This window comes from Chinchilla lanigera, unplaced genomic scaffold, assembly GCF_000276665.1.
Source record: "Chinchilla lanigera isolate Chin_1 unplaced genomic scaffold, ChiLan1.0 scaffold00074, whole genome shotgun sequence".
NCBI classification, from domain to species: domain Eukaryota; kingdom Metazoa; phylum Chordata; class Mammalia; order Rodentia; family Chinchillidae; genus Chinchilla; species Chinchilla lanigera.
In genome coordinates, this window is record NW_004955475.1 from 3,406,166 (window position 1) to 3,420,202 (window position 14,037).

Below are 14,037 nucleotides of genomic sequence, written 5' to 3' on the forward strand. Positions count from 1 at the left end.
AGCAAAATTCAGATAAGCTGCCACCTATGCATTGTTCTTGCAGCTTCTCTGGCTTCCTTCTCTTCTTTGGCCAGTGTCAGATGATCCTGTGACTTAATAGCCCAAACTGGTTCTAGGTATTTTTGCTTTGGTGGATTTTTTTGTTTGTTTTGTTTTTGCAGATTTGTGATCTTTTCTTTCTTTTTTTCTTTATTTTAATGGAATGCATGGAAGACAAAGCAATGGAAGGGCATGGAAAGCACGGTAGCTGCCATTTTTGGAGGTATCCTGCCATCAAGTATAAAGTGTTTCTATTGAAGAGAATCAGCTGAGCACAAGAGCTGGGCCATTGAACAGCGGCAAGTAGTGGCACATCCTTCCCATCCACCCACCCTAGCAGGATATTTTTTTTTTTTTTTGAGACAGTTTCACTATGTAGTATAGGTTTAACTTAAACTTGCTTGTGTAGTCTAGGCTGGCCTCAAACTTATGGCAATCCTCCTGCCTCAGCCTCTCAAATGCTGGGATTGCAGGCATTTGCCACCATTGCCAACCCTAGCCAGATCTTGAAGCCATAGAGCTACCTCCTTGCTGACACTTGCCTTGTGTTCATTCTTAAGACCGGTTGCACCTAAACTCCTATTCTGGATACATACTTGGGAAAGAAACTTGGACAGTGCCAGTCCAAGATGGTTGTAACTACCAGTGGCATGGAACTGCAAAGGGTAAGTAGTCCAACCTCAAACCTCTAGTTCCTATCTCTTTGTTTTGCTAAAGTGCCTCTGGGAATTAACCTGGCCTTAAATGCCCAGTAACTTCATAGAGCTTACTAAGAGGAATAGCCCCAGTGCCTACAATTAGTGGCCTGTAGATTCTTATTTTCCCCATCGCATAAAAGCCAATGAGAAGCTCTGCCCTTTACACTGACTTATCTTGGTGGTGTTGTCTGCATGCTTATAGAGCCCCTGGATATTCTGATTCAGCCTCTGTATTCTAAAGGGCAGACAGGTTTCCTACTTTGCTTCTGAATGCTGGTTAAGGAAACCTTGTCTTCTGCACATTCCCCTTAGTCCAGGAAGTCCTTGCTCACTACTGTATCAGGCACTTGGCAGGGGACAAATGTCTTGCCCCTAGTGGAGATCTGCTGAGTGCCCAGATTCCTATACTTGAGCATTTGGAACTACAGAACTCGTGGATGGAGAGCTATATGATGCATCCAATGAGACTCATTGGAGAAAAAGAGATACAACAAGGCCAGGCCAAAGCAATCAGCTTCCTCTTTATTCCAAGCACTAGAGATTTGAGAGGCAATGTGACATCCTGCCCTCTGTTTAGTGACTCCTCTACTCCAATAAGAATGCCACTGAGCAACCAGTGCCCTGACCTGGAACACTCAGTGCCACAGAACTTGAGGGTGGGGTGCTGTAGACTGCATCTTATGAGACATGGGAGGAAAAAAGGGACATGGCAGATTTGACCCAGAACAGGTGCTTTCCTATTGCTGCCCCAAACACCAGAGAGTTGAGTTACAGAGTGAGACTCTGTCCATTGTCTGCCATATGGTGTACCCAGATCCCTAACCTGGAGCTCTAAGCACCATTGATCTTGCGAATGGGGAACGGCCGACTGCATTCTGGTATATGAGAGAAAGGGAGAGAAAACTGAGCCAGCCTAGATCAATCACTCTCTTAGGCTATGAAACACCAGGAAAATCTAAGTGTTGCATCCTGCCCATTGCCCACCATCTGGTGCTGGCAAGGGAAACCCCCTTCACACATCAGAGGGCCATTGAGCACCAGGATCCCTAGATCACAGCTGTAGACCCCAGAGTTTTGGGAATAGAGCTATAAGAAGCATCACACTATACACAGAAAGGGAAATGCAACAGATTCCCCAGAGCAGGAATTCTATTCAACTAGTAAACATTAGGACTGTTGTGTTCACAGGAAATATTATGTCCTGAAAGTCTTGCCACTGCTACTGAATTCTTTATAGAATTAGCAAGCTCAGACCTTCTCATAGCTTCCCTCAATCTACAGTTATCCTTCCCTCTCTCAGCATACCTTTTGTCCTCACAATTATTCTCAAACATCTTATACACCAGCCTTCTAATAATATAAAAATATTATCAACAGATACTGATCTCTTTTCTTTATCTCAGTCATTGTAATTATTTTTTCTTTTCTGTCTGACAGACTGCCTTCTCTTTTCTTTTTCCTTTTCCTTTTCCTTTCCTTTACCAGACACATCCTTGTCTACCTGTTAGTAGTGCTATACTATAAACTCTATGGGTCATTCATAAAAAGATGAAATTGTTAAACCAAGTTTCAATGTATGTGGATCTATTGAAGTTGATATAAACTATAGGGATCTTCCTTACAGCAGAAAGATGGGTCTGATCCCATTAAATTGCACAACAAAAAGCAACCAAAGTGAAGAATACATAGGTGGAGAGCAGACAGTAAAGAAATCTACATAGTAGCTGCACAACTGCTCCACTCTAATTGGTCTCCAACCCTCAGCACACACTGACTGATGTACTCATCCTAATCTCCTGGCTGGCTACATGAAAATGCCATCGAGTAGCTGGTTTCTAAACATGGCTCACCAAATAAAGGTTACCAGGTTCTGGTTTACTCACCTCTTCTTCTGGAATTAGATTCCAGGTTCTTCTCATCTCAAAACTTGAGTGAGACACCACTGACATTGTGCAAACCAGTTTTAATGTTCATGATTGATATTAGTGATTTCTGGCTGGATCTGTGGATATGATTATAATCAATAGGAATTTCCAGTTATGGCACAGTGACTGAGCCCAGCCCAAGTGAAGTAAACAGGATGAAGTGCTAAACAAAAAACCTTTTGATAAATAAAGCCGAGATCACATAATTGGAAAAAAGAAACTCACTAAAGAGAAATTCATAAAAACAACAAAATCACTTGATTCAATTTGACCTCAATCCCCAGCACAAAATATAGGAACATGAAAAAAACCAAGGCAATATATTCTTCCAAAGATTCCTAACTTTCCTAAAGCAGTCCTAAAGGGGCCTGGTGAGGAGAAAGTCAAACACGAAGTATCTGAGTTGTCAGAGTTTGAAAAAGCAAAGAAACTCAGTGAGTTCAATGATGACATAGCCAAATAGATAGAGAAATTAAAAGACTGACCAATGTAGTTAATGAAATGTTGACTACAAAATTAGAAGACCTGTCCACAATAATTAGAAGTATGAATGACAGATTTATCAAAGACTTAGAGTCCATGAATAGTGGCAAATAGAAATTCTGGAGATAAAATTTTCTTCAGAAAATATGAACTGCAAAAGTGAAAAATGTGCAGAGAGAGTGTATATCATGAATATAGATATACTTAAGGATAGTTTGCAAACATCATAAAAGCAAAAAAAAAAATGATCCAGCACCTACTAGTTTATGCAAAGACCTATTTAAGAACAATAGGAGTTAGAGAAAAATTAGAAGTGAGAACATATGGAATAAAAAGAATCTATAAAAATTATAGTAGAAAACATTCAAAGTATGGGGAAATAAATCACAAAAGTAAATAAGGCTTATAGAACTCAAATAATTACAAAGAGAAAAATCCTAAAACATGGACAGAATCTTAAATGCTGTCATTAAAATATGAACCAAAAAAAAAATCACCTATGTAAGCAAACCCTTTAAGATTAAAGCAGAGTTATCAACACAAACTTTAAATGATAGATAAGCTTGAACTGTTTAAAGCCCCCCAAACTCCCAAAACAACTTTAATATATATTAAATTAAATAATATATACTTAAAATAACATTTTATAAAACTATCAAAACTGATGCAAAAATAAGGCCATTCCATGAAGAAGGACACTTTAAGAAATCTATGACCATCAAATGAGCCCTCCAAAAAATTCTGAAGGATATCCTAGACAGACAATGAAGCCAACACAGCTAAAATGTCTGATGAAATGAATACATAAAGAAGGGTGAGTAGTTAGTAAATGAAAAATATAAGTCAACAATTGAAAAATAGCATAATGACAAGAAAAAGTCTCTACCTATCAGTAATAACTCTTAAAGTAAATGACTTCAACTCCCCCATAAACAATACATTTTGAAAGACTGCATCACACAATAAAACCAATGATTGGGTACATTCAAGAGACACATCCAATCCAAGTGAAATTCAAACACTAAAATCAAAAGATGGAAAGTACTCCACGCATGAGGACACAAAAGCCAAGCAAGTGTAACAATCTTATTCTCTGAAGAGTATACTTCGAGGTAAAATTAAGAAGGGGCAAAGAATGTCACCATATATTAAAGTAACAGTTGAACAGACAGGGATGAGAATTCTATATATTCATTGAATATTATATAGATGCACCCATCTTCATAAAACACAGTACTGTACTTGAGAAATCAAACAGCAGCACAATCATCATGGGTGAACTCAGCACCCAATTTTCACTAATAAACAAGGCAAAAATTGAACAAAGAGATATGAGAAATTTAGCAAACCTTTACTTTAATGTATATCTATAGATTATTCTACTCTTCTACCATAGAAAACCTTTTCAGCAGTATGTAGAACTTTCTCCAAAACTGACCACTTCGATCCCATAAAAATGCGTAAATAAATACAAAAACATCAAAATTGTTTCATGTATACTATCATATCATAATACACTAATACTAGATATCAATTACCAATGAAATCACAGAAATTTTGGAAACCACTGGACATTAAATAACATATTCCTGAATACTAAATGTGACACAGAAGAAATCAAGGAAGATATTTAACAATTTCTGAAATGAAATGACAATGGTAGTACAACGTATCAGAACATGTGAGACACAGTGAAAGCTGTCCTATGAGGGAAGTTAATACCTTAGAATCAGAAGATGAATATTCACACTGGGAAGAAAAAGCTTACTGGCTTGTTTTGCTACCTTCTGCCCAGCATGAACTGTTTTTGCTCTTATGACGCCTGTCTACCATGCCACCCTGCCTTGGGCCCATCCAAATATGGACTGAAATCTTTATAAATTGTGAGAAAAATAAACTTTTCCTCCTTTAACTTTGGAGTCAGTATTTTGTCTCATCAATGAGAAAAGTAACTAAGACAGAATTTGGTACCAGAGAAGAGGGGTCATTGCTATGACTATACCTGACCATGTAGTTCAGGAGCCTTTGAGACTGGCTTGTGGGAATAGTTTGGAAAGGTTTGGAGATGTCAACTAAAAAAGCAGAGCTGGAACACTTTAGGGTGTAGTTGATGGGAGATTCTGGCCTGAGCTCAGAAGACCAGAAGGCTGATTGAAATCCTTCCAGGAAAGACCAGGCTTGGAAGGTTTCTGCTTGGAAGAAAGAACACATTGGTTGTTGGATTCTTGGAAGAAAGTTTATCTGCATTTTGCTCATGTCTAGAAACTTTGTCTGAGACTAAGATTAAAGGTGGATTAAAGATTAAAGATTTTTCTGCTGATTCATCTTGCAGAAAAAAATTTCAAGGCAGTATAGTATTGAGACCATGGCATGGCTGCTGCTGGGAGCTTTCAGGCAGATCTATGTTGAGAATTAAGATCAAAAAGCCCAGCAGAATGAGTCAAAACATTGTGAGTTTGGCCAGAAAGCAAGGTGCAGTAAAGATGCAGCCTGCAAAGATGGAACCAGGAAGACATTGGTCACTGAAAAGACAAGAGAAAGCAAAATGTTTCGGAAGAAAAAATATCCTGAAGGCATCAAGGAAGCAGCATGACTCCACCATTACTAGCCTCAAAATGGCAAAAATGAAAGTCTTTGCTTTAAGAGAGTCCCAGAGCATCATGTTCCAGCATAGCAGAAGCCTGTGGACATTGTTCCTTGGGATTTGGTTCTTAAGCACTACATCCAAGAGAGAAGGAAATGTGTCTACTGCTCCAGCTGGCACCAGACCTTGGCATCATCCATGTGGCGCTGGTTGTAGGTACATGCAGAATGGAAAAGTGGTGGGATCAGAAAGGCTTCAATCCAAATTTCACAAGAAGACCTAGGAGGCCAGGCAGTGTGCCCCTGAGAAGGCAATATATGATGCTGTGAGTAGGAAGCTGAAGGTGTGGTGGAGACCACAGTAGTTTGATGAAACCAGGAACATGGACATCTGAGGAAAAGAGTGAGGGAGCAGAGCTGACCCCAAGAGAAGCCATGAGAGCTACAAACACTGGAAGTGCTGTGGGGATGGAGCCACTCAAGCTCTTTGATGTTCTCAACTTGCTACAGATTTCTGAAGCGGCTGGAGGTGGAACTGTGGCATTTAATGTTTGCCCTGCTGGATTTTGGTCTTGCTTTATTCTCACACCTTGCTCCCCCACCCCACATTTGTAACTTTTGTAATGGAAATGTCTGTCTTGTGCCATTCAACTTTGGATGTGTTCAACTTTCTTTACATTTGTATAGAGGCTCACAGCTAAGAATGTGCTTACATCTCATGGGAGATTCAACAGTACTGAAACTGTTAGGATTTGTCAACTCTTAGAGATGTGCATGAATCTTCAGTGGGTCGGGGTGGAATCTTATGGCATGTGTCTAGTTGTCCTCCCAAAGCTTCATGTGGTCATAAGTGGGACTTCTTCAGAGGTGGCTGGGTCTAGAGTGTGTGACACTAGGCTTGATTCATGGTGCAATGTTAGTATCAAGGGCCTTAGGAATAATGGTGTGGCTGCTACTTGTCCTAAGTATCCTAGATAAAACATAATGGATAGAAAAAGATGTGCTCATCCTCCATGCTTGCTTTTTTTTAATACTTTCTGTCCTACATGAACTCTTTCTCCTCTGCAATACCTTTCTTCCATGCCACCCTGCCTTGGAGCCATCCAATTATGGACTGAAACCTCTACACTCTCTGAGCTAAATAAATCCTCTTTTAACTTTGTGTGTCAGGTGTTTTTTCTCATCATCAAGAAAAGTAACAAAGACAGCAGGGATGCTGAAGAGTAAGTTGTACAAAAACTCTTTCCACTCTGAAAAAATAATGGAGACATTGAATAGCAAATTAGTACCTCTTATGTAAGTGTTTCACTGTACACAGGGTAATTAAAACAACAGAGGCTTTAATGCAGGATGCATTCTCTTCTCATCTTTTCTGGCATTAAGTCTTAGGATGCTATGTCCTAAATTCTCATGAATACCTATTTATACTGATGCAAGTGCATCCATGCATGCACATGTCCACAATCACACATAGGCTACACACATAATAGGTTCAGTGGGCTCACTTTACTATTTCCTTTCTTATACCTTCCAATACCCCGCTTCCATCTTCCTGTCTGTCTCCCTGCTGGCTTCCCCCATCTAGGGGTGATATGCTTGGGTAGTAACAGTCCTGGCCTAACAGGCTTCAGTGTAGACAATGTTTAACCTTGTTCTCTAATGCTGACAACTTTGTCCTTGCTTGTCACTTGTCCCTGTCAGGACACAGGATGCCATTTAGTGTCTCACCTATCTCTCTGGGACAGAATACATTCCATGTTTCATTACTGCTTTCTGCTTTACTGTGATAAATTTATTGTTTTCTACCTTTCCTCTTTGCTTTCCCTTAGTCACTATAAAGTTGCTGAGATACAGTACTAGACATCCACCACTTAATGGAGGGAATGTTCCTTTATGCTGATGGTTTTTAGAAGATTCAGTTTATATGTGGCTCCAAGCCAGTCAGGTCATGGTGTAATGGTCTGGCAGAGGAAATCCGCCTGTGTCATAATACCCAAAGTTCAGAGACCAAAGTGAGAAACTGGGAAAAGAAATATACCCCTCCGCATCTTGTTCTCCGTAACTCTCTTCTTTCATCCAGGCCCCTCCTCCTAAGAACATATTTAGTTAGAAATGCATCAGAGGATCAATTTAATAATGAGTAGGGTGACCCACGATCCAGAAACATATCAAACACATGATGCTTTGGTAGCTACACCAGATAAACCATAACTCCCTCCCTCAGCCCCCCAAAAGATTGACGTTCATCTCTGCACCATATGGTTTTATTCTGTCTCTAATATTTGGGAAAGTCTTACCAGGTTTATTAGTGCTTAAAATCCCAAGTCCAAAGTCTCCTCTTGCAGTGACAAACAGAAACACTGAAACAACACCCAGGATTTGTGTTTTTTTTTTTTTTTTTTTTGGTTTTTCTCCAGTACTGGGAACCGAACTCACGACCTTGCGCTTGCCAGGCAGGCGCTTTGCCGCTGAGCTAAATCCCCCGCCCCACAACACCCAGGATTTGGAGGCAGATATATTTACATACATGGGTACTGATCAGGATCATTCCCAGAATAACAGTCCCTGATCTTTGGTGGTCTAGGATGTATATGAGATAAGCAAGCAGGAAGTACAGAGGCTGAATGTCTTGTCAATTGGGGATTGATTTATACAATATGTATCACAGTGACCAGCTATGCATCACAGTGACCAGCCATTTCGAAGAGACAGGAGCAACCAGGACTGGAACAGGAACTATTACCTGGGCAACTAACAAACTGTAGTATACTGGCTGGGGGGCGCATTTCCTGCTACACTCTGAGACTCAAGCAAACACTTATCTGTGAGCCCCTTTATAAGTAAAAAACAAAATTAAATAATGCCAACATACAATGACACAGGGTAAACTTTCCCATTCCAAAAGAGAGAAATGGGATAGAAAGGAATGGGACCAAAGCAACACCAAAACTCAGCAGAGGAGACATTGAGTCCTGTATTTCCCTGTCCAGAACCTGGGGCAAATTCTGGTGACACATGAGCTATCAAGGGCTTGTGTGGCCCAACCACTACAGCATTGGTTGTGGAAGCCCTTGTGCCTTCTATGTTGGGTTGGCTCTAATCATGTCTTGTGGTTTTTAATCAATACAGATATTGCACATTCCAAGCATCTGCAACTTTGTAGTGTCCCAAATGCATTTTCAGTTTTACTCTTACAGTTTTATGCACTGCCCTCTGAGAGACACAGTTCCTGGTTTGGCAGGCCTTCTAAAATTTGGTGGAAGTTTCTCTGACCCTACAATTCTAACAGTTTTCTGCATGTCCAGCACCATGTGGGTAATGACCAAGTATGCTATCAGCTTCAATAGCAGCTAGGCCCCCTTGCATCAAGGCTACAAAGGCTTCTTACTGCTCAGATGGCTGAACACAGTGAAAAAAATTCCCAGGAGACCAAATTCCCTAGAGGAATGTTCTGGAGTAGGGTATTCTGGAGCTGTCTTCTCAAACAACATCTTCAAGAAGAGTTTGCCTTTACCTTTTTACATGTTTTGACCAGTGAAGGGATGTATCTTGCTGCTTCTTGACATGCCTTCAAGCCATGTCTGCTATTATCCTGCTGAAAAGTACTTGTTTTACTAATGCTAGTGTTTTTAGCAATCTTTCCTTTACCAAACTTTCATGTGCTTCCTTTCATGGGAAACTCCAAACTCTTTAAATGGCCCTTTTGCTTCTGATTCTTCCTTGCAGAAAGCAGTCAGAAATACGTATGCCACAGGTTGAGAATTGGGCTGCTATGAAATTTTATCTGCCACATGAGTTAGTTCACATCCCGGAATTTCAGCCTCCTTCACTGCCTCACAGCAGGAAGTGTAGATAAATTTTCTTCTAGAACATGATACACATGGCCTCTGATACAACTGAGTGAAGTCCTCATTCATAACTGAAACCTGTGCATTTCAGGAACTGTGCACATTCCTATTGGCATTTTAATCTGACCTCCAACCAGAATTTCTCATCAATCTTTGCTTACTCCGCTTAAAGCATTCTCTGACTTCTCTAGCCAGCATCACCAAACATTTACAAACTCCACACACAAACTAGTTCCAAAACTTCTGAGCCACATGGTCAGGTATAGTCATGGCAATTGCCCCACTTCTTGGCTACCAAAATTTGTTTTGCATACTTTCTCATCACAGTGACAAAATATCTAACACAAGTAACTTTAAGTAGGAGAGATTTGTTTTGGTTCCCAGCCTCAGTGCATGATCGTCCAGCTCCAAGACAGAAATGGCATGGCTGAGGGAAATGGCAAATGAAAAGCTGCTCACATTATGGTTGTAGGAAGAATAGAGGGGTGGGTATATCTAGAGATCGAGATACACACTTTCAGGTCACATCCTCTATAACGAAGGTCTAAATAGTCCAACTCCTAAAAACACATTTAGTTATAAACTCAACAATGGATTAATGTATTGATGAACGTAGTACCTTCATGATCCAATCACCTTCCAAACACGAGGCTTTTAGGATCTGTATACGAGATGAACTTACATCTGTGGGAATTAAAATGTGCTCTGTGAACTGGGCAAGTGGAGCCATCCCCCAACTACTACATTTAAATACTGTCTCAGTCATTTTCACATCATCGTGTCCTGTTTGTTATGATTACAACTATACTCCACAACAGCACTCCATTCTTCCCTGTCTTGCTCGACAGGCTAGTGTGGTTGTGGGTTTGTGTTTGTGTGTACATGTGTGTGTATTATATATTTCTTTGTGGGAGAGGGACATATGTTAGTTTGAGTGAGCTGATGACACTGCAAGGTCATGGTTCAGGCAGTGTCTTTACCATTTATAGTTCCTACTTCAGGTAGATTAGAATCCGAACCCACTCAAGAAACAATCATTGAAAAGAGACTTCTCAGATTTGGGTCCCTTCCCAAAGAAGGCAGCAGCTGGTGTCACACTTCCAGTCCTTGTGTGGTCCTCTCACTGCTAAAACTCTGTGAAGGATCACTTCATTACAACCATAAAAAACATCCCCAGTAGCATGAGGGTGCTGGTTTTTCCCTTTGTCCTCTTTCTCTTGCTTATCCTGGAACTTCTGTCCCTCCTTCCTCTTTTTTCTTCTTCTCCTTCCTTCACCTATCTGTCCATTCCAACTTTTTCTTTCTTTGTTTCACTTAATATCTGCTAGAGTGACCTGTATTCTGTAGACACCACTTTTTCCTCTTGTTGGTTTTAGGAGATGATGTTTGTAGCACAAGGCAGTGGGGCCTCTCCATCTTTTTGTACCGTTGAGTACAGTTGGTGATCACCAGTGGAGTTCCTTTAATGTTCTCAAAGTCCACCAAAATGTTAGTTGTGAATTAGTTATGATCATGAGTGCAGTGATCCCAAATGAATGCATCTTGAGATGACAGTATTAAGTGAAATAAATCACGACACAAGCTTAAATACCACATTGACTCTCTTTTATGAGAAACTCAAAGTAAAAATAAAGAGCAAAAAAGATGTATAATAGGAAAAAAGGAGACAGGCCTTTTCCAAAAGGCAAGAGCACAAAGAGATGGAACAAGGGAGAGGGGAGGGAAAGGGAATGTCAAAATGAATTAAGATGTGTTATGTACATACCAACCTCCCATGAGGATAGTAATCATTATGTACTGCAAGCATGCACTTTTTTGTTTGTTTTTTGAGACAGGCTCTTGCTATGTACTTCAGGCTGACCTTGAACTCACTATGTACCCCAGCATGGCCTCAAACTCATGGTGATTACAAGCATGTGTCACCACTTCCATCTATTGATCTTTATCTTCTTTTGGCTAAAATGGAGATTGAACCTAGAACCTTGCACATATTAGGCAAGCACTCTATCATTGACCTATATCCCTAGCCCAGCATGTACTAATAAATAAAAACTAAAACCCAAAAATTCCTCAAGGCCTTTTTGTACAAGTGAAAAGCTCCTTGTGCAAGTAGAAAATTTTCAAATTTGAATAAAAAGTAGTTTTTTGGTACTGGGGAATTAGCTGTGGAACGTTAGAGCTACATCACTAGCAATTTTGTTGTTTTCGTTTAGAAACAGGGCCTTGCTAAGTCACTAATTTGCATAGATTGGCCACAACCTTGCAGTTCTCCCTCCTCTGCCTCATATAGTACTGGAATAACAGGCATGTGCCACCACATCCTGCTCAGGAACCACTTTGTGAAGATTTCCTGTGGCTTTTTCTTGCATGCAGTTGTATACAGAAGATAGCACGGAGTTCCATGTGTACATAGATGCATTCTGTTGTTGCCATTTCTGCATGACCTACCTCACTCACACAGGTAGGTACCACAGAAACAGGTAGCCCGCATACACCCTCAGTGACTGAGCCTCCAGATTCCATCTTACACACTGTCACACATACACACAAGGACACGTGGAAAAATAAAAGCTCATGCACTCCACCCTCCTCATCTCTCCCTCTTCTCCACTGGCATATGTCCCCTGCACACACCTGCATAGGCATGAACAGTCTCAAAAATTGGTGTAATAAAGGGTTAAGTAACTGCTGTCTGCTTTGTCCAAGTTTTGGCCACCACCTAACTAATTTAGCAAGTTTGCCTTCTTGAAAATGACAGAGTTTATCTGGTAGGGGATAGACCCAAGAAATAATTTGGAAAATAGAGAGTGCTGTAAAACCATGGTAAAGAGAGAACACTTAGTTTTAGTAGCAAAATAGTGGAGCTCTCTGCTGAGAAACTATGAGTCTCTAAACTGATTGGTGGCCTATATCAGCAGCTCTGTAAGTCAGGCCTGCTTAAAGGCTAACATCAGTGAATTTGCCTATCTCACAAAAAGTTCCTTTTATATTCTAATCTTAATATAGAATGAATGTTGCCTGTTATTTTCATTTTAATCAAATCAGTGTATGAACTACTATAGGTGTTGTAATCCAATGTGATAGGGATTAAATGGAAGAGTGGTTAAAGAACAGATGGCTGACAGAATAGAAATTGCACAGAGCTGATAGTAAGTTTGCTGGACTTTTACTGACTAATCATTTGTGACAAAGTCTCTATAATCTCTAGTTTCATAAATGATAGTGTGAAATACAAATTCTCTGTAAAATTGCAAAATTTTACTTTTACCAATAAACATTTAATGTGCACTTTGACTTGTATTCCATTTTTAGAACTTATAAAAATAGTCTTACATGTAAGCAAATTAATTTTCTCATTTTTAATCAAGAAAAACTGATCATTCTCAATGCCATTCTACACAGGAATGATTTAGTATTTTAAGCTCTTATACAATCTAATATTTTGAGATACATGAAGTTTTGTGGTAACATATTTTCATATAAAAATAATTTAGTTCTTAAAAACAAATTATTTTGCTTTCATCTTACTTGCATGATTATTTCATTTTCAGTGTAAATTAATAAATTATTCTGTTTTTATATCTTTCCATCTTAGGATCTAACCAGCACGATTTCTTCTCCTGAATTTGGATGAATTCTAGTACATGGGCAAGATCAGGTTGTAGACTTCTAAGACTGAAGGCCATGACCTGTATCATGGTGAGCTCACCAAACCAAATAGTGCTCAAGTGATGATCCTGCAGCAACCAACCTGTGCTATTGTTTGTTGATACCAAGTCCTTGCTGTATAATTTAATATTTCATAAATCCATTAAGTTCCCAATAAATTTTGTGTCTCATTGCTCTGTTAGATGTATATGACTATTTTCTAGTTAAATGTGAATTTTAAGGAAATATTTCTTAATGTCTCCAAATATCAAATAGTACAAAAATTAGTCTCAAGCCAGGGATACAGCTCAGTGGCACAGTACCTACCTGGCAAGTTCGAGGTCCTGGGTTCAATTTCAGGTTCTAAAAACAAAACAAAACAAAAATTTAGTATCAAAATATGACTTTTCTACAAATGACCACTTACTCATTCACTGTAGTGTGAATATATAAGGAAAGGTAGAGATAAATAAATTCTTAAAAAAGGAATTAAATTTCCCATACATTTTGTTTAATTCACTTTAATTTTTCTATGTTCTCTATATCCTATTATATTCATCTTCATTTCAATTTACATTTTAATGATTTAGATAGTTTGAGTGTTGTTTTCTTAAAATTTTTTACTTTCATTCTAAAATGCTGAATTTTAAATGCAGTATCCTATTTTAGAACATTTATAGTAATAGTAAAAAACTGTAAGAATGTTGAAACTTTATTTCAGTTTTTAATAGTTGCCATAGTTCATGAATTGCTCAGAAATTAGAGATTTATAGGAAAATTGCATTCAGATTTTATTAATTGCTTGTCAGGGAT

General features: G+C 39.2%; 2 long non-coding RNA genes across 2 annotated transcripts in view; both read left to right on the top strand.

Moving 5' to 3' along the window:
- Positions 1 to 332, top strand: part of LOC106146273 — a 34,105-nt gene extending 33,773 nt beyond the window's left edge. Inside the window, exon 3 of the long non-coding RNA XR_001230767.1 lies at positions 214 to 332. This is a non-coding gene — a long non-coding RNA (uncharacterized LOC106146273). The remainder of the gene's footprint in view (positions 1 to 213) is intronic.
- A 272-nt stretch (positions 333 to 604) lies between these two features.
- On the top strand, positions 605 to 13,823 carry LOC102028741. Its single transcript, XR_001230768.1, has 3 exons — positions 605 to 704; positions 11,950 to 12,037; positions 13,172 to 13,823. It is a non-coding gene; the product is annotated as an uncharacterized LOC102028741 (long non-coding RNA).
- The last annotated feature ends 214 nt before the right edge of the window (positions 13,824 to 14,037 follow it).